This window comes from Gallus gallus, chromosome 12 (genome assembly GCF_016699485.2).
Source record: "Gallus gallus isolate bGalGal1 chromosome 12, bGalGal1.mat.broiler.GRCg7b, whole genome shotgun sequence".
NCBI lineage: Eukaryota > Metazoa > Chordata > Aves > Galliformes > Phasianidae > Gallus > Gallus gallus.
Genome location: NC_052543.1, coordinates 18,901,202 through 18,921,477, shown reverse-complemented (window position 1 = coordinate 18,921,477; position 20,276 = coordinate 18,901,202). Strand labels below are relative to the sequence as shown.

The 20,276-nt window shown below is 42.5% G+C and overlaps 1 long non-coding RNA gene across 1 annotated transcript in view; it reads right to left on the bottom strand.

The window, feature by feature from the left end:
* Window positions 1-1,392: 1,392 nt before the first annotated feature.
* Window positions 1,393-20,276, bottom strand: part of LOC101750987 — a 71,824-nt gene continuing 52,940 nt past the window's right edge. The window contains exons 13-17 of the long non-coding RNA XR_001468613.4: window positions 17,900-18,022; window positions 14,017-14,129; window positions 10,061-10,334; window positions 9,398-9,488; window positions 1,393-9,328 (exon numbers count right to left, since the gene is read on the bottom strand). This is a non-coding gene — a long non-coding RNA (uncharacterized LOC101750987). The remainder of the gene's footprint in view (window positions 9,329-9,397; window positions 9,489-10,060; window positions 10,335-14,016; window positions 14,130-17,899; window positions 18,023-20,276) is intronic.

Sequence of the window (20,276 nt, the reverse complement as noted above, 5' to 3'; positions counted from 1 at the left end):
CTTCTTGTAAAGAACTTCTTAAAAAATAATTAATACTTCTGCAGCATTTTTTCACAGACTGTGCTGCTTTCTGCACCCATTTTTATTTTAAAGTCTTTATCGTTATTATTCTAACATGAAAGGAAGAGTTATTTTGTATTTAAGTGCTTTTATTACTAAATCTCTCATTTTAGGAAATCATATGTTTTCTGCCTGCAGCTGAGGGCTTGTTCTGTTTCACAATGCGTTTTGCAGAAACCTTTGGCTTCAGACCAAAATATACATATCAACATTTATATAAATCCTATGTATTATCCACTAAATCAATGAAAGCCCTTCTGCAATGGTTTATGGATAAGCTCTTTTGATCAAGAAACTTTCAAAAACTGCACATTTATATTCATCCAGTGCATTTACAACAGCTTTGTATTATTCATACAACACCCATTATGAAGTAGGTTTCCACCAGCACTAGCTCCCCACATAGCAGCTGTAAGGAAAACAAAAAAAAGCAGTTCTAGACCACATAACGTTATGGTCAACCCTATGGAAGCATTGTGTGCACTTCTCAGTGGACATTTCAGCTCACAACAATGGAAGAGGACATGGGGGCACAGGGCAGTACTCACCACTGCTTTTCTTCTGCATCTGGTCCTACCTCCAGACCCCTGGGGCTGAGCCCTCTGCATTCAGTTCAGTGGGAGAAATCGACTCCATTATGCCACATTGGGACTTTCTGCAAACACAGGCTGGAAAGGAGCCAGGAAGCTTGCTGTGGAACTGGAGTGGTCATAAAAGGAGACCATTCAAATAAATTTCCCCAAAATTTTCTTGCATAGGTATTGATTCTAGTGGGTCAGCTGGGATTACATTATCTTAATTGCTTATTGCTGACCTTTTTGAAAGTCTCTAGTGATGCTGCTTGGCTTCAATACTGTTTGAGTTATAAGAGGTCATTGATCGTTTATGGAAATAGCTTCTGTAGTCACATCGCACAAATGCTTTAAATTCCTGCTAATACCGGAGTTCGCAAGATACATTTTTTCCCCCCAGAATACAAAGGCAATCCAACTCCCTTCACATCCCATAGTTCTGAATTCTTACAATTCAGTGCTGCTACAACTGCTCCTAACTCAATGTGCAGCCCTCTTTTTTCTGAGGACTAGGCCCTCATCCACAAGCTTAAAGAATATATTTCTAGATAGGGAGTGTGGCAGACTAAGAACCAGACAGTTGCAAATGTGGAAAAATGGAATAAAGCACAGAATAGAACATGTAAAATATCTCTGGGACGTTCATAGAAAGGAACTACTATATTGGAGTCCCATAAAATCCGTCTCCAACAGCATCACACTATTGGACTTAAAGCCAGTACGAGATTTCCACTTCTAAGGAGAAATGGAAAAACAAGACTTAAAATATGGGAATGGCTTTATTTTGATTCACATCTCGTTTATTATAGACATCAGTGGAAGAAAAAATAAAACAACCTTGAGGTAACTAAAAATAGTCTTTAATTAACATGGAGACACTATTGAACTCGCAGCATGATGAATGATGATGTGAACACAGTCCCATGCTCCAGTGTAGAGGCGACAACATAACAGTAATTACAAGAGCACTTCCCATGGATCTGCACTTTCAAAGAATTTCTCAGGTAGGACATTTTCCAAAGTAACCTGCCTGGATTCTGAAGCCAGTGAAATTGAATTTGTCTCCAAGAATTAACGTAGAGGCAATTTTTTAGTAGTACAGACAGCATTTATTTCTCCCTTCTCCTCCCAACTTATCTGTGCTTTTTCACTTCCATCTTGTTATTGTTGCGTATTAAAATGAAAGAAATCTTCAAGCCAGCCTTCCATTTTAATTAAAGTGTGTCAGCAACAGCTGTTTGTCTCAGAGCTGAAGTTCTTCTAGTGAAAGAGAATTCTACACAGCAAAAACAAAACGCAAGTAAACATGACTCATTCCCAGCCTATTGAGTCTGATGCACTGCAAATAGCCAAGCACGTTAGGGCTGAACATGGAGTGCTGAGGCCGTATGACACGTGAGCACAGATGGCACTTAGGAGCTGATGAAAGAATTCATTGTTTTGGCAGCAGTGTCAGTGGTTGGCTCCATCCTTGGTGGCATGGAGTAGCTCAGAAGCTCAGAAGAAATGCTGAAAATATGATGTTCCCTTCCCAGACATTGGCACATTCAAGATATTTCCACCAAGTTTTCATGGAGGAAATGCTCCCAGCCCCATAGTTGCATGGAAGGGACAGGGGAAGGTGAAGGGTGCAGTGTTGGATGTGCACTTTTAATCTCTAATTCCATTTGAAGTAATTACGCCCTGACAATAAGCAAGTGTAGTAACCCAGTTTTGCAGGAAGCTAGGGAGAAAACTTCTGCAAAAGCACCGGGACTTCCCTGAAATGAACTCCTGTTTTTATTTCCATGTTCAAAATCACATTTCTCTCCTATAGGAGGTCTCAGTGCTCAGCGAAATCAGAGCAATTACAGTTCATTCTTTGATACATATTTCTGTTTTTATTTGCTGGTGCCAGTCATTATTTAAAAGTAGTTCTGGTTCACATCACCAAAAGTAATGGAAAGTTACCTTTAATGCTATCGTTTACCATTTGTTCCTATTGTAATGGAATGTCTGCTTGCTGATTTTTCTTGCAAGGTTACTGGTCACTGAAAAATAAAAAAAAAAAAAAAAAAAGAGAGAGAGATGAGTGCAAGACACAGTGACTTCAGAGGGCAAGAAAATCCTCTCTTCATTCCTTTTAATTAAATGTTACAGAAATTAGAAGCAGAGCTCTGGTTACCACATCTCATGGGCTGTCAGAGTGAAGTCCACAATCCTAAAGATCAAACAAATATATCAATTTAAATAAAAGCTGGCTATGTTTCATGCAATGGGAGTCAGTAGCCTTTGCAGGGAGAAAGGAATGCCTGTCTTTCTGCTGCCTTCCCCCTGGCCTTTGGAGCCACACAACGCTGTGCAGAACAACTGTGTAAATTGCTCATTGTTCTTCCAGCTCCTTCCGCACCCTCCTCTTGGAAATAGCTTCTCTGAAAACTACATCTTTCAGCAAAAGCTCAAACGAAGATGCAGGGAGGAGGTTGTTCTTAAATCTTTTGTGAAAGACAGAGATTTCGAAGTATTGATTTTTCATATTTTTGCTCTTCCCAGTCTTTTTGTCACGAACATCAAACGGAATGGCTCTACGCTTTGCTCATTTTAGCTGTGGTCTGGCCAGATTTCTGTAATCTTCTGAAAGCTTAAGAGCGTGAAAGGAACATCAAAATAAAAATTTACCCCAGAAACTTGTGCCCTGAATCTGCAAATAGTGTCCTACGCAGCCAATATTACTACAGAGAGCCGCAAGTGTTAATTTAAGTGTATTCATAAGTGATTACAGTGCAGAGAATAACTTCCAGTCCTTAATAAGCATAAACATTTGTGGAAGTCACTCAAAAACTTTGCAGATGCCTACAAGTCATTCTGTTGGTTTCCTGAAGCCAACCAAGCATGCACTTATCTGTTCCAAAGCCAGGCCTCGGAATGCAAAGCCCACAGGTCTCTGCTCCACTTTTACACTTGCAGTAAAATCTGAAAAGGAAAGATGCAAAGGAGAGTGCAAAAACTTCAACTTGCAATTTTTTTTATGTGATGTGTTACAAAATTCCAACATTTCTTTTCTGCTTGAGCCATTTGGTTTTGCTAGTGAAGGTTTACCTTGTTTCCAAGATCAAATACAGAATAGAGAAGTAGTAAATAAATGTAACAGAAAAGAAAAGAAACACAGCAGAATTTCAGCATAGAGACTGCAGCAAGTCCATCTGGCTGCCAGTGCCACAAGCCGTCCTTCATCAGCCCAGCAAAAAGATGCTAATGTGTGGCCAGTAATTGCTGGAAAGGCTGGTGTAATGCACACAAAGCACCCTGGCTCTATCCAAACTGCCACAGATGAGGGTACCTGCGATAAAGCCCCAGACTGAGGGAAGTGATGCAGAACTGGACTTCAATCAGAGCAGATTCGTGACTTCACCATGGAAATTGCCCAGAGCTGAGCTGGTGATATTCTTCAACCTGCAGTGCCCAGAGGATGCATTACTCCCCCAGACAAAACTCCAACTTGGAAGCTCACACAACCTGAAGAAGAGCAAAGCAATTCTAGAAATTCAGCTTAAACAAGCTAAAATCTGTCCTGTTTGCAGTGCCAATTTCTACTTAAACATTCTTACTTTTCACAAAGGCAGTAAGACCAAAATCTGGACCCAAAATTGCCAGCAGGTCTTTGAATGCTAATTTAAGCTTTTAAAATATCCAAGTGTATCTACAAGCTGAGCTCAGATTTGAAAAATAACCAGACTTGGCGTTAATATTTCTGCACTCTGAGCTCTAGCTCTCCTCCAGGCAGACCCCAGGGCCTCCATCTGCCCAATGCTCCATCACTGGAGGAATCACGCTTTGTCAGCAGAGCTGGAGCCAGGCTCATGCATGGCATTCAGCATGGCACATGATGACCTTGATCCCAAAGACAGGATGCAGTACCTGCATTCAGGAGAAGTTTGGCAAACTGTTTTTTTTTTTTCTTTTCTTTTCTTTTTTTTTTTTCTGCCACACAACCAAGTTTTGTCACATAAAGCAAGTTTTCGGAGATTGTACAGAACAACTAACAAAGCCAAAATCATTAGTATCATATTTGCAGTGTTGGCGCAGTCAAACAGGAAATCCAGTGACCAGCAAGTTGAAGTATTGCAGACAGTGAGATCAGTACACAGCAGCCAGCTTCAACAAATTGTGCTGTTATAGCCATACTCTGCCACAGTCAGATGTCAGAATTCCTACAGCATTATATGAACTATTTAATACTGACTACTGTCTCACAACTTACTTTGGGGATGTTATGGGAATTTACAAGGTAAGTGGTAATACAAGCAGCCTCTGAGCAATGGCTAGCACCTGTGCTTACACATCCTTGGGCAGGATGTGGTTAGTGAAAACGGATTAAGGAAAGCCACAATCAGTGTGCCCATTTGGAGTGGATGCGAATGAGGAAAGCCACAACCTGTGTGCCCATTTGGAGTGGATGCCCTCGGTGTTGCAGCTGTTGACATCTCAGACGTTGCCCCTGCTCACTCACTCATGAAAAGCAATCCTACTGCTGGAGCCACAGTCAATCCCACAATTCATTTTCTGGCTGATATGTATTTTTGCAACTCACATGTGACACGCCGAAGCTGACAAAGAACTTAGGATCACACTGAAATGCTTTGCCCAGCTGAAATCTACACAGTGCCTTTCACAGCAAAACGATTTAAAATTCTATTGGATATTTGATGGGAAAGACTCATTTCTCAGAGGTGACTGCTTCAAAAGAAGAGTTTGTCTTGCAGCCTTCTAATTGTTTTTGTTACGTACAGGTCTTATCTCCTAGCACTTTGTATTAGCAGTTATTATAATTAAGCTTCCCAAAAAACTAATTTCAGGATTTTCATTTCATTCCCTTCATTCACTGAAGCAGTGCCAGATGATGATTTTTAAAGATTTATGAGCACTTCTTTGAGATCGGTGCACCAATGTAAGCTGTGGACCTACCTTAGGTTGTTCAGACTTAACACAAACACCGACAAAAATCCAGGACCTTATTACAGCAAGCAAAATCTCCAGGAATTTTATTATACAGGACAGTAACCTGCCTGGCAATTAACCAGTAATTAATTACTTCAAGAGATTCACTTGATCGCTCGAGGATGGGATGACTGCTCAAAGACCAAGGCTTTGAAGTAGAGCAAGGCAACCTCACAAACCTTTGCAAACAGTTCCTATGGTTTCACGTTTGCATTCTCAGCTCCATCACCAATGGGCATGTGGCATTCAATTACTTACTGGAAAGATGTCTGTTATCACTTTATGGTGGTGGTGCTTGGGAATACTACTCTTGCATAGCAGTCCCCATGCGCAGCACGCTTCACAAATGAAATACAACCCCTGCATTACTATTTCGCAAAGTAAATTACAGGATTCACATTTCCAGACAGGCTTTCACAGGGAGGAATTAACCTTCTGTATTTTGTTTTGTGTCAGCGGTTTTGCGCATATAATCATTTATGAATGAAAAAGCATCGACTTTAACATTAAGATAAATTTGAGTGGACCATTTGAAGGCTTTGGTAAGCAGGCAAGATATACATAAAACAAATATGTCATGTATCTTACTATTACCGAGCTTTTCTCCCTACTTATTTTGCATTTAATTCTCTCAAGTGAAACAAATGGGGCCAGAACATTCAATCTCTGGAAGTAAACCAATGTCCTTTTTATCAAGTAGAAAAAATAAGCTTTTGGATGAGCTATTCTCTGTAGAATAGTTCCTCCACGGGCAAATAAAATCACAAGGAAAGGTGTGTTATTGAATCATCTTCATGGATGCAATATTCTTCCTTTTATATCTTCTATCTTAAAATATTTCAAAGTAATTCTAGAAATATACAGCGGATTTTTAAAATGATGGGTTAGATACTGACATTTCTATTTAGATTCTGACATTTATATCTATTTTATTAACTCCAAGCATTTAAACTCCTTGTCCTCACCTTATCTCCTTTTGTTAAATAACATAAAAAGGGATTTTCTAGGGTTTAAGAGGAAACATTTGGTGGCAACAGGAACGTCGTATTTGCACTGACAAATTGTACAGACTTACAGAACGTCTGCATCTATACTGGAAACTAGAAATTGCTGTTAAAACCAAGGAAAAACACATCCCAAGTAATTTAACCTGTGACAAACCAAGGCTAGATTATTAAACAGGTACATTTAACTCTACTTTTTATACACTCAGACACACTGATCTTTTTCGTGTTTAATAGAAGGCATTCTTGACCATCAAATTCTGGTGTCTTGCTGTCCTTCTGTGAGACAGCACGGGCAATAAAGACACATTCTGTCTTCCTGTGTGCCATGAAATAGCTCTATCCTGGCTCTTTGCCTTCTGGTCTGAAGAAAAGGACTAACACTACTCTGCTCTTCAGGAGCTGAAGCACACGGTCATGGTTGTGTCAGCAAAACCCCTCTGTCCCTCTCCAGCTTCTTTGGTAAAAGCTCTCCCTTTCCAAAACACACACCCCTGCTTTATTCCTGTTTCCAGCCACACCTTCTCTGACAGTGCTACCTGTGTATTCTCATGGTGCACTCAGCCATGCTGCTGTTTGAAGGCAGGGGATGCTTTGAGCCATGAACACCAGAATTAACAACTCTCTGTCAGCCAACACAAGCCCTGGGATGATGCCTGTACTTGCTACGTTTTCAGACCTGTCAGAAGGTAAATTTGAATTTTGTATTTGTTTTTTCTAAGGTATCCAAATATTCAGTGGTACCACAACAGTCTTCTGCAGCTCTGGATGCCTTGGACTAAAGTCAGTTTAGTCCAATGCTTCTGACCAGCTCTCCACCTCCTCTCCCTGCCTTCACGCCCCATGCCTTGGTCTTGGGGGCACCCCACAGGCACTCTGAGGACCGTTCCCTGTGCAAATTTTGCCTTTTGTTTTGAAGTTCCACCAATGTGAACGCTGGCACATGCATCACTGTGCAATAGCCCCACTGCATTGAGTGGATACTAAAAACATTTTAAGTGACTGTTTTGCCTCTGTGTTCAATTATACAACTTCAACAGCAATAGCAACCACCAACCAGAGCAAAGGGAATGCAGAAATCAGAGGTGTGCTTCTTGCAAAATGTAGCAGAGATGGAAAACTGAGCCCAAGTGCCTCTCACCCTCCCCTTCGCCTCCCCTCCAGCCCAGACAGTGCTATTGCAGCAGTGCAGGAGCCCCACAGGAGTAGCACATGGCTCTCCCTGCCCTTGACCACATGGTGCTGGCTCTGCCTGTGGCCACAGCAGCACTAAATTCTCTTCTCAGGCTACTTGGCAGAACTAATCTCTTTTAATCTGCCCTCTTTATGGCATCTCTTTGGCCTGACAAAACTCCAATTTATTGACTGTCAGGAAAGACCACAAGGCCTATATCTTTCTTCAGCACTTCACTTTCTTCAGCACTGTTGAGTGGCAAGGGAATGAAAGGTAAAGGGAATGAAAGGTAAAGGAAGCATTTTCCCCCCTTAAGCCTCATAGGGTTGGATATCATTATGTCAACACTTAACATTAAAGCAATAAGATATTTACTTCCATCTCAAAAATTAAGGACTGTTTCCTTCAAGAAACATTCATCTTCATATAATCAAAACAGAGAATGGCACGGAAGAGGAGAGCTGGAAATAAATAACTTTTATAACAAAATCAACAGCTGCTTGTCTGCCTGCACCAGTAAGGCCCATGTCAGGCTGGGGATTGTTCTGTTTTGCCTCATTTTCTATTACACTTATTAGAGTTATCAGGATGTGATAGGTTTAGCATCACCCCCCTCCCTCCCCCCATGTTTTTCAGGGAGAAAAGACAGAGACATCACGTCAGGGCTGCGTGACATCTCCCCGGATTAGTCCCAGGGCTCTGGCTGTATTGATTCCCTCCCCAGCGCGATCTCTTGTGAAGAAGCGGCTGGATGGAGAGATCGAAAAGAAGAGGGACTTGAGAATTCATAGCATAGAAATAATTACCCTGCAGTCTGAAAATCTATTTCTTGCTTGGTTTTTGGTTTTGATTTTAGTTTTGTTGTTGTTGTTGTTTTTACCAAATCTGGCAAGACTACATAACTAATTACCATATAAGCAAATAAGATTAATTCTTAAAGGTCTTCAGTAAGATGTACGTTGGCATAATATTGTGAAGGGCAATAGACAAATATTAACAGCTTTGGTACAAACAGATAAGGAAATAAAGGCGACTACCGCTGACCCAGCGATTCACTGAAGGTCACAGTCTGCAGCAGGAGAACAAAGGGGCCCCCAATGCTTTCAGCACCAATGTAGAGCTTTAACCGCCAGCTCATCTTTTCTCCCCTAATTCCCTGAACCAATTCTACCACTCATCACAGGATAGAAGCTGGAATTTAAATGCAGTTACATCCCATGTTTAACATCTCACCCTGAAGGATTGAATGGAATTAACCCGAATAAAGTTATTCAAGTATTGCAGAGCCGATACCTGAATGAGCAGTGTTTGAAAGCACGTACCCTGCAATGGCGAGATCTCTGGACCACTCCTGTCTGCTCTGTGTTTCTGTTGCATCCATAAATCGTAAACACGAGGCAAAACTACTGCAAAGCCTCGATGAGGCTGGGAGTCGAAAACGATCTGTTTTGGTCTGCTGGTTTGAAAATGGTTTTCTTGATGAAACTCATGAGTCCACCGGAGACTGAGACACAGATGGATGAGCCGAGCATATGATAAACCTGCTGCAAGAGTTTGTAGTTAATTGCCCATCATCTTTTTTGTCTCACCATAAAAAATTTCACGCCCACCTTGCACAGTAAAGGTAACCGGAGTGTCATAAACCATTTGTCTCCTGTGCTTTCTTTTCTGCATTATCCGATCGGTCTTGTAGTTAGAATGCTGTTGAGACAAGACAAATTTGCTGAGCCTTTTTACTGATGAAGAGCACTGCACCCTTTATCAAATGATCTCCATTCTCTAATGAGAAGAAACACCTTCCAGAGTCATTTGCATACTAATATCTTTATTTCTAAAACAATAAGCTGGCTGCAGCTCAGAGCCCTCCGTCAGAATAAAATGATTTCATTTGCATGAACAAAGCGTGGAGAGCTCACAAGGAAAACGTGCCCCTTGCCAGGGAAATGAAGGGTACCCTATGCTCAGCAGAAATAGCAGCTGGAGTCCAATGAGTGTGGGAGCACCCAGCACAGAGGGGTGGGGATCCCACCTAGAGGGACTCCTGGTGGGCAAGCTGCAGGACAAGAGGCCTTGGAAAGGGATCTGATGCCACAGATACCATCTGTGCTGCTAAAATGCATTTATCACTGCCTACATTTCTCCCTCTCTCTCTCTGGTTTTATTATTGCTTGGGCAGAAAATATTGCAGAAACAGGTCATTGCAGGGCAGAGCAGCAGTCCTACTCTGAGCAATAAGAAAGACAAAAGGGTATCTAACAACAGCACTTCCAAACCTGCATTCAAAAGCTGACATTTTCACTTGGATGCCAGAAAGGATGCACTTTCCTGCAGCACACAGTGTCAGGGTCTCCTCCTGCCTTCCAACATTGCTGTGCACCAACAAAGAGAAGAGAAAAATCGGCTTCCCTGTACCACATCCATCCGAAGAAAGTGGAAAGCCTCTCTGGATCCCAGCAGTGTTTGTCAACCAGCCATGTAGAAGCACCCAGCAGATCTGGTGATGGCAAAGCTCCCCAGAAAACAGCTTTTCTTCAGCAACCAGACACTCTAAGGAGAAACAAGCCAAGTCTAATGAGCAGCTAAAGGAATTAGCCCACATTTCCCAGAGATGCTTTAGAGTTTACCATTTAAATCTTTGGCAAACAGGTTTTGCCTGCTGCTCTCTCTGCATCGATGCACACATCCTCTGCTGCAGCAGCCAACAGAGGGGAGCAGGGAGCACAGTGCCCATCACTCCTCTGCTGGCAGGGGCTCTACCGAGCACTGTACATGGGAGGTGGCTGAATGGGAGCAGAACAGGAGAGGAGCAAGCTCTTCTGACAGCCTCCACGCAGCCCACCCTCATGCACCAGCACCGGTGATCAAAGCAGGGTCTGTATTACTCATCCAAGATTGTGCCTATTTTAAGCACTTGGGAATGACTAAAAATAGTCAACTGTTGAAGTAAGGCCTAGACTTGAAATAATGCTGTTAGCAGTCTTTTACATCGATCTCTTACAGGTTCCTGTGAAAGTGAATTACAGGTTACTGTTTTTTCCCCATCGAAATAAGAGAAGCCATTCCAATTTATGTATGTTTTCTTCTGACTGTATTAAAACAAGCATTAAATTGAAGGGTTTGGGTTTTTTTTTCCCCATATCTTTCAAAAGGCTGCCACCATATGGGGACTGGTTTTAATACAAGGATCATCTTTGGGTTTTTTGCAAATAGATCTTACTGCAGCATCCTTTCCTTGCATTAAATGGGACAGCACAGCAGGCCAGAGAAGGAGCTATGATACCACACAAGGAATAATTACACACAGATTGTTCCATGCCATGAAGATCTTAGGGCTGTAATTATCTTCTTCTTTAAAAATCTGTATTTACTGCAAAAACATGTATTTTTTTCATTTGAGCTATAAGCAGTTCATTGTACATTTGGAACAATATAATTTGAACTCCTCTGTAACTTGACTAAAACCACCAACACTCCATCTTCTTTCTTTAAGAGATTTCTGCTACCAATCTACCTTTTCTCATTTTGCCCCTTTACAGACTTTAATATCCATAATGCAGAAGCACCTGCTGTACCTGCACACAATGCGTAAGCAGAGAACTTCCATGTGATACTGCTCTTCAGCTTCCTTCTCCTTCCAGTCAGACTCAAAGGACTAACAGAGACAAAGCTGTGCCCTGCCTGGATGACCAGAACCACAACATGGTCCGTCCAGCTCCCCCCACTGCCCCGCATGTGGGCACTGCCCCACTGAGCAACCCACAGCTCTGTAGATTCCTCTCCAGTTAAAAACTTCTCTTCTACCTGAGCACTTGTTTTACCATTTGCATGGCTCCAAAATGGCATCCACCTCATCTGCATGAATTTGAAATGCAGAAAGGGCAATTAGAACACATACAGGATGCGAAAACAAGGCAAGGGGAGGGAGCTCCTGCCATGGCAGTGCAGTGGGTGGGCAGCCAGGTGTGCAGAACCAGGAGGCTGTGGCTGGGCCTGCCAGGATGCTACCAGTGAGCTCATGTGTACCGGGCAGCCCCGAAACCACACTGTGCTGAGAGCAAGGACAGGTGCATGGGCCCTGTCAGCAGATACAGCCGCTTGCTCCAAACGGGGCATGGAAGTGCCACCGGCTGTCCTCATCCAGATGGTGGCAGGGCATTGCTGAAACCCAACCAAGAGGCACCCACCTGGCTCAGGTCAGCACCAGCTAACATCTCCATGTCTGTGCCAAGCAAACGCCCCTGTCTGGGCTCTGTGCACCTCTGCTGTTTGCACAGCACTGCTTCAAAGTATGACTTGCCAGACTGCATCACGCCAAAAACCCAGATAATCCAGGTACTGGCAGCATCCCAGCGCTAATACATTCCCAAAGCAGAAACTCATACAGTTGTTTGATACAGAAACCACCCTGTGTACACAGCAATTTATGAGGAAGCACAGTTTTTGGAATCAGATTTCCTCTATTCGTTTTAAGTGCTGCCCCAGAAGAGTCCCAGTAATTTTCCTATGATTAGGAAGATGTTGTTTGAACCAGGAAGAAGGCTTTACATGTAGGCTTTACATGTGAGAAAAAAAGTAGGCTCTCCTCTTCCTCAGAGCAATCACAGAGCTATCCATGGCACCAAGTGGTCAGAGCATCAGAAGAATAAAAATGATGGCTCACTCTAAAAGGTGAATTTCTGATGCCATAAACTTAAGAATGGGAAAGAGTTTCTTTTATCCTGGTTATTACTTTTCTCAAATTGTTGTTGAAAATAAGATACTTTTAATCTTACCAAGTATCCTTCTAGCTTAAGTACTTTAAACATATATAGGAGCAGATGTTTACTTGATATATATAAATAAATACATTCTCTATGCTTCAGTGGATCTTTATTGATCCTTGCTGCTGAGAATTTGGCCTATAGATTTTAAGTTAGTCTTCCTCTGCCCAGGGGATACTTTAAATTCTTTTATCCTAATAAGCCTTTTAGAAGGACTTGACTTTTACACCCTCCAGCTTTTCCATATGTAAGGAAATTTATACTTCTACCCTTTACCGCCTGTAGTCAAAGGAAAGCAATAGTGTTGGTATGAGGGTCATTTTTTTTAACGTTTCACACATTAATAGTTGAGAACTTGAACAGAAACCCCCAGGGCTGCAATCATTGTATGAATGGTCAGATTTAGTCCCCAGGGTGGAATGTGACCCCAACACTGGATTTACAGCTAGGGTTGGTAGGATGTTATTTGGAGCATGGAGTAAATCTTGGTGACATCTTTGCACAGAGAACAGAACTAGTCTGGCCAAGAAGGGAAAAAGAGAAAAAGATCCCCTAGTTTCAGAACAAAATAACATTTTTTTGTAGTTAACAGCAAATAATTTCTTAGTCCAGATATGGTATGCAATTAAATGATAAATCAAATTTTCACCAAAACGTGGCCAGGTGCACTCTGCATTCGATAGTGCATACATGCATATGGGTATGCACACACAAACACCTTGGCAGAACTAAACAGAAGGATGCTATTAGGGCCAGAGAGAATGGTTTCAAACTGAGACAGGGGAGGTTTAGGTTGGACATGAGGAGGAAGTTTTCCACTTAGGGGGTGGTGATACACTGAACAGGTTGCCCAAGGAGGCTGTGGATGCCCCATCCCTGGAGGCATTCAAGGTCAGGCTGGATGTGGCTCTGGGCAGCCTGCTCTGCTGGTTGGCGACCCTGCACATAGCAGGGGGTTGGAACGAGATGAGAATTGTGGTCCTTTTCAACCCAGGCCAGTCTATGATTCTATGATGCCCTGAGGGTTGTGCAGTTGTCCCAGCTTCACACACAGCCCTGCTGCACCTTGGGCAATTCCTTCCTTCCTGCAGCCATCCCTATTTGCAGCAGGAGATCTTCCCTGCAGCATGCTGCAACCTGCTGGCCCTTCAGGCACAGGTGTCACCACCCAGCTCCAAGACCAGCTTTTGTGCTCTATTTCCACAGCCTGATTTGAGATTTCACTGCCTCATCAATTCAGAGTCTCCTTGATAAGCTGACATGGAGCTTCAAATCGCACCAGCTCTAGAATAGCAGAAGTCAATAAAAGCACTAAATTAAATATATCTGTACCACTTTTTTGGTCTGGTCCCACCAGTTCCCCAGAAAGCCTGGCACCAACAAAGCACACAGCCAGTACCCTCTGCCAGACACTGAAGGAGAGGAGAGAAAGGGGCTCGAGGAGCAATTAAGAAGCATTGATATCTCACCTGGGTGAAGGCAGCTCCATTGCACTGCAGTTCTGTGGCTGCAAAGTGTCACAGCACTCACTGACTCATGGCCTCCACCTGTCCTCAGACCATGCCTCTCCATCCCAAGAAAACTGGAAAGAGGTAAAGAAGGCAGAGAAAAAAAGATTATTAGAACTTAAATTCTATCATTAGCAACAACAGGTTTAAAAAACACACTGAGCAATTGCTCAGCGTGTTTCCTTCAGGAGTGGGCAAAGCACTCTGTGCCTCGATTGCTGCAAAACGACTGGAGCTTAAATGAGGTTTCACCTTTAGCAGAGGTTTCTTTTTCTGCCCATAAAATCAAATGCACTGCAGTTTAGAAATAATGTTTTCTCAGCCCTGAATATTATAGTGAACTGATTATTTTTATTGCTTACCTTGTAAAAAATACACTCTGCGTTTAGGTAACAGCATTGTTACCAAATAAATAAGCAGGTAGGACGCTGCATGGAACTCCGCGGTGCAAAACACTCATACAATTAAGTGCCCAAACAACACCAGAATGCACTGTAACTGCTCACAGAAGTTTTATAACTGTGAGAATCATCCCTTATTTGCATGTGCAATTACTACAGTTGCATAAGCAATTACATCAATTGTCCAATTATAACAACTGTTTTCTGAATCAGCGAAAAGAAATAAAACCAACAAAAGACATTTCTCTTTGCTGTAATAGAAATGCTATTTGCATACAGAGAAAAATAAGATTTCTGTTTCCTGGGATATGCGATTAAATTACCTTGGGGCATTCGGCTTCTCTGTTCCTGAATGGAGTATAAGAGGTTCTATGGTATGAAAAATAATACTTGGGACAGTTTTACAGCTTTGCACTTAGCAGTAATATTTCCTCTTGGCCCACTGCAATTACTGCACGGTTCTTCCATTGCCATCAGAGAAATTAGTTTGTATTTACAATTAAGACCACGCAGTCTCGGGGCACCGGGTTGCTTAATGGCATCCTTTTCCTGTGTAAGTACTTGGATCATCAGGAATCGCACTGACTTCATTTCTCAGAAAACTGAAATACGCAAAGAAATGAAGAATCCCATTCTAGAATTATATTCCTGGAATTTACCAACATCTGCTCTTCCTAACAGTGCAACAGGTGGGAGGAAATCCCTCAGTCTACTCATCACCAATTTAAACTTGGGAAGTGATAACATCTGAATGTGCTGCAATAACCAGAAAAACCACAAGCAGGGCAGGAAATCAGACACACAAAAAAAACTCCTCAGACAAAATCATCCCATTCTGAGAGTAAATGAGGCTTAGAAATCCCAATATTTGGGAGCAAAACTGCAGAGGGTTTCTGCTGACCAGGCAGCACGCCATGCTGGCAGATGGAAGCCTGCATGTTCATACATAACCGAGATGCCACCCGTATGCAGCCCAGTATGGGCATCTGGAGCTCCCACTGGGAAATGCTGGAATCCCCATCAGGACCGGGCTCCCACAGCTGCAGGTAGCCAGCATTCTGTCTCTGAGCCTCTATTAAATCCCACATGTTAAAAAAGAAAAGGACTTCTGCCTGCTGTGAGTGGGGAACATCTATGATGGAGCATACCAAGCCCAACCCCCTGCAGCACTGAGCAGCACAGCAAAGCAGTGCCCGCTGAGCCATCCCCTCCCTCGGGAGCAGATGGAGAAGGGATGCTGTGTGATGAAGGGCTCACTGTGGGTGGAATCTGTATGCCAGTTAAACTCAGGCTCCTGTTGGATTATGTTGGCCTGCCAACAGAAGATGCACCCTATCTGTCATTTACACTCCAATTTAAGAAGTAAAAAGGGCTTTTGCACCTTCTGGAGTAATAAACAGAGCAGATACACATGCAACCTCTCATCTGGAGGCACCACGGATTCAAACCATCAAAGCTTTCAGCCAGATCAAAGGCTTTTCTTTTTTTAAAAGACCTTCTGTTTTACTGTGGGAGGACTAAATCACTGTGACCAAACACTACAGCCTCCTCCATAGCTGCTCTATGGCTGGTGGAGGTTCCAAGCACCTCGAGGAGGGCACATTTGCACTGTGGCTCTGGAAGAGCTGTCAGAGGAGCAGTTTGCTTACGGTGAGAGCCTTCTTGTGCCCTCTTCAGAACAGGACTCAAGCTGCAGCTCATGGTTGAAGCAATGCCCACAGTGCTTGAGTATGTATTTAGTGATTCTTGGGACAATTGCTCCAGGCACAATGTCCGGCTCCTTTGTCAGGGAAAATTTTGCTACACTGTCACTGTGAGCAATGCGATGCCACGGCATGGCTCTGCTTATTGCAGAGATCCCCACAAGCAGCTCAGGACATATCACCTTATCTATGAAATATCTTTTGCATGCAAACAGGGTAAAAAAGAGGAGAGAGCGCTGAGACCTCCATGGAGCAGAATGAGAACAAATCTCCACTCAGCAAACTGCTGTGGGAATAAAATGCTCAACTGCACATGGGCTGTACAGCCAAAGCAATTCAGATTATCGGACGTTTGCTTGAGAGCAGCCAGTCGTGTGGGGCAGATGAGTGCAGGCAAACCTCTCATAGTGCCAGCAGCCCATGAATATAAGCACTTAAACACCTGAAATGCATAAGAGCTTAAGGCACAAATTGGCTTCCTTTGTGTTCAGAAGGAGCTGGGTTTTCCATGTACTTCTTCACGTGTCTGAACACCTCTGAAGCCAGATCCGTAAGAAGCCAAGCAAGGGAACATAGCAAGGGGAACTCAGCACTCTACATCAGCATTTAACTCCTCTTTTCCTTCAGACCTCAGCTGCTCTCAGCCAATCTTCACGTCCCACACCAAGGCTCTGTTGGAGCCATTCAAACACATCAGTTAATGATGTTTTAATTGGTTCCCCAGTGTCACAATACTTAAAAGACAGAGGCTCTAGAAACCATTTAGAGCTCTGGGACAAGATTAAAGTTATTTTTTTTTTTTTTAAGTTTGGAATTTGCTTTACATGTAGAAACACAGAAGGAGATATATTTAATTAAATAACAGACCTGAAACCTTTTGCTTTGAGCAAATTGATGTGATAAAGTTAGTACCGAAAGCTCTTCCAACATATTGCTGGGGCCTTCCACTGTCCATGGAGCAGCTACAAGTTCACTGCTCAGTGGACTCAAACAGCATGACCCTTTGACACCCAACCTACACTCCCTCCTATTTTGAATGCTTGGCTATTAAAATAATTGTCCGTATTTTTCCCCTTTACAAGTGCTCATCTTCATGGCCTTGATTCAAGGGATGCTCCTTTTTTCCAATGAAGTTTGCATTATTCGCCAAAATTTCGAAGTAAATTCATGCACAACTCATCCAACTCATTGACCATATAGTCAAAGACACAAGACAATAGATGTATAAATCTATAAACATTCAGTACATTTGCCTCATATTTTAGTATTAAAGTTAGTCAAAAATTAAAAATAAATAAAAGAAAAATAAAAAAACCCAACACATGCAACTAAAGCACGTCTTTCTGATTCAAAATCCAGAAAGAAAGAATTCCACTCGCAGGAAGTGCAGCACAAACTATGCCGTTCACTCAGAGGTTGTGCTACAGACTGGGACATCTCTTTGTCAACTGCTTTCTGCAGTGGGGCTGAAGACATCTGCAGTCTTATAGCATCTTTTGCTGCAGAAAGCAAAGGCAAAATATTGCTATTCCATGCAAAAGTGGAAGGGACTGAAAAGTCCATCCCTCACATTTCCAAAGAAAGAAGGTTACGTTGTGGGACTGAATGTGATACAAGTACCCTATGCAGCAGCTTTCTCTTGTGAGCAAGTTCAGAACTGATAAAACCAACGGAAGAGTTCTGCATTCAAATGCTGAGGATTACTGATCTGGGAAACTGCACACAATAACTCATTCTTACCCCATATTGCGATCCCTACAGAGCAGCAGGGGTCCAGCAAAGCTCCAGCACCATCTCCTGCAGTGGCAGACACAAAGTTTGCTGCTAATGGATTCTTTCTCCATCACTTCCATTGCAGTTGATCTGGAGAAGAAACAGTGCTTTAAAATCCACATGGCTCCAATGCTTCATTTCACCTTTGAGATTCTGGAAAGAACCAAGTTTTAAATATACTCTGGAGACACTGGCAATGGTACTGTCATCCCAGGGCTCATAAAAGAGTTCATGCAGCATGGATCATGCAGAAGATATCCAATGAGAAATTATGTTCATATTTGCCTTAGAGAGCTAAAACAAAGCATTCCAGAAGTTCCCATCATGCTAACAAATACCTGTGATTATTGTATTGAGCATTACCGCAAACCACGGTGTGGAGGGGCGGAAGGGGCAAGCAGAGCAAGGACGGCTTCCCATTCCTGTTCTGTAATCCCCTGAAGGGCTGAGCGACACCTCCATCACCAGCCAGGGAATAGGAGGAGATGCTGCTCATGGCTGTGGGTTTTCATAAACCTGTGTCCCCATGACAACTCTCCTGCTTCCTTGCAATCCAATGTATTTTTAATGGCAATCCCTCATCCTCTTCCTCCCAAGCAGTCTGCAGTTCAGCTGCTGGCAGAGCTGGAGGAAGCACATGCACCTCTCACTTGACATACATAATTTCTTACAGCATTTTCTTGCTTGGTTATAAAACCTTCCGTGAGATGTCCTCCTTACTTGCTTTTATCTGCAGAGTTACAGAGGGCAGTTGTGCAATATGTGTTTATAAAACCCTACTAAGCCAAGGACTTTATTTTCCTTCTTTATTTCTTGATGAAAGATTACATGGTTGCCCACACTGTTAATAACTGCTCTGCATTCCCCATTCTAGCCCAAGGTCAATCTGACATACAGCACTTCACAGAAAGTACAAATATGACAAGGGAGCAAAGGATTCTTTTCCTTTATACCCTTTGCATTAAAAACAAAATTGTGCTGTTTGCTCACTAGCAACATTATTCTTTGAGCAAGAAAAGCAAACACCACATATAAGTTAAATGCTTTCAGTAACTTATAGAAATCCAACGTAAGTAACTGAAAGGAACAGGTAAACCTTGCTCAGAAATAACCTGGGAAATAAGAGGTCAGTCTGAAGCTGAGATGGTTGGACTGCACTGCAGAGCTCTGATTCAAACACAGAACAGTCGGATCATTTCAGACTACATGCACATCTTTGAGGATGCGACTTACAGACTTGCTCTCAGCAGAACTGAATGTTACCTCAGTTTGTTATTTGTAAAGAGGAGGCAGTTTTAAATGCTATGCATTAAGAAATTATGTTGACCGTTTCTTTTTTTATTGTTCTCTGCCTTTTGAGCCCTCCTACGGAAAAAACAAACAGATTTCCTTTAATAAAACCAATTTATTTCACTCTGTTGAGGAGGACAAAAGCTTTGTGCAGTTCCCAGCTGTGGCTTTGAGATACTGCCACGTTCTCCTTCTCCTCCCTACTTCTTGGCAACTTTTCCTTTATTAACATGTCTGTTTTCATAATTTTTCAAGGTTAAATTATCTCAGTTTAACAGTCTCACAGGGATGCATTTGGGTACTTTGCAAAAGTAATGCATTGCTATGCACACTGCAATGGCAAACCCAAGTCATCTTCATTTCAGCACATGGCAGTTTGTTTTTTATCCTCCTAATTGCTTTAAGCCATCTTTGGGCTAAGTGCTCATTGTCAAACAGATCATCAGGAAAGCTGAAGAGACATGCAGGTGAGTCTCATGGGTCCACTGAAAGGAAGGAAAGAAGTCCAACTCTCACAGCTGGCTTTGCACTGCTGCTAGCCTAGACAAACAGGCAGGACTCGGCCTACCTTCTTCATGAACTGTCCCTTTATCATCTAACACAAATTAATTCTCTCAGCAATTCCCAACAAAAATGATGAAAGATTGCATAGCATAAGGCAAATCCAAAGTCCACAATGTCCCATCCAACAGCCTCTAAGCACACATCTGATCATTTTGAATGCTAAAACTGACACTAAGTCTTGAAACAAGAGAGAAAGAAAAAACTATCTGAGATTTCTTATGCCAAATCTTTAATTTTTGGCTTCCAACAATAACTGCTGCCAACAGGAAAAAGGCACTCTGCCTCAGCCCAGGCCAAAACAATCATTTGCAACAAGAAATAAAGAGACAGAACAAAGCTTTGTAATAGATTGTAATGGGAACTAGCCCAAGAAAAATATCTGCTCACATCTTCTGTCTGACAGCCGTGTGCTGTGTATAAGTGCAAACCAGAAAACAAGGACAGAATGCAAGACAAACTCCTGTAACATTTATTTTTCAGTTGCAGCTGA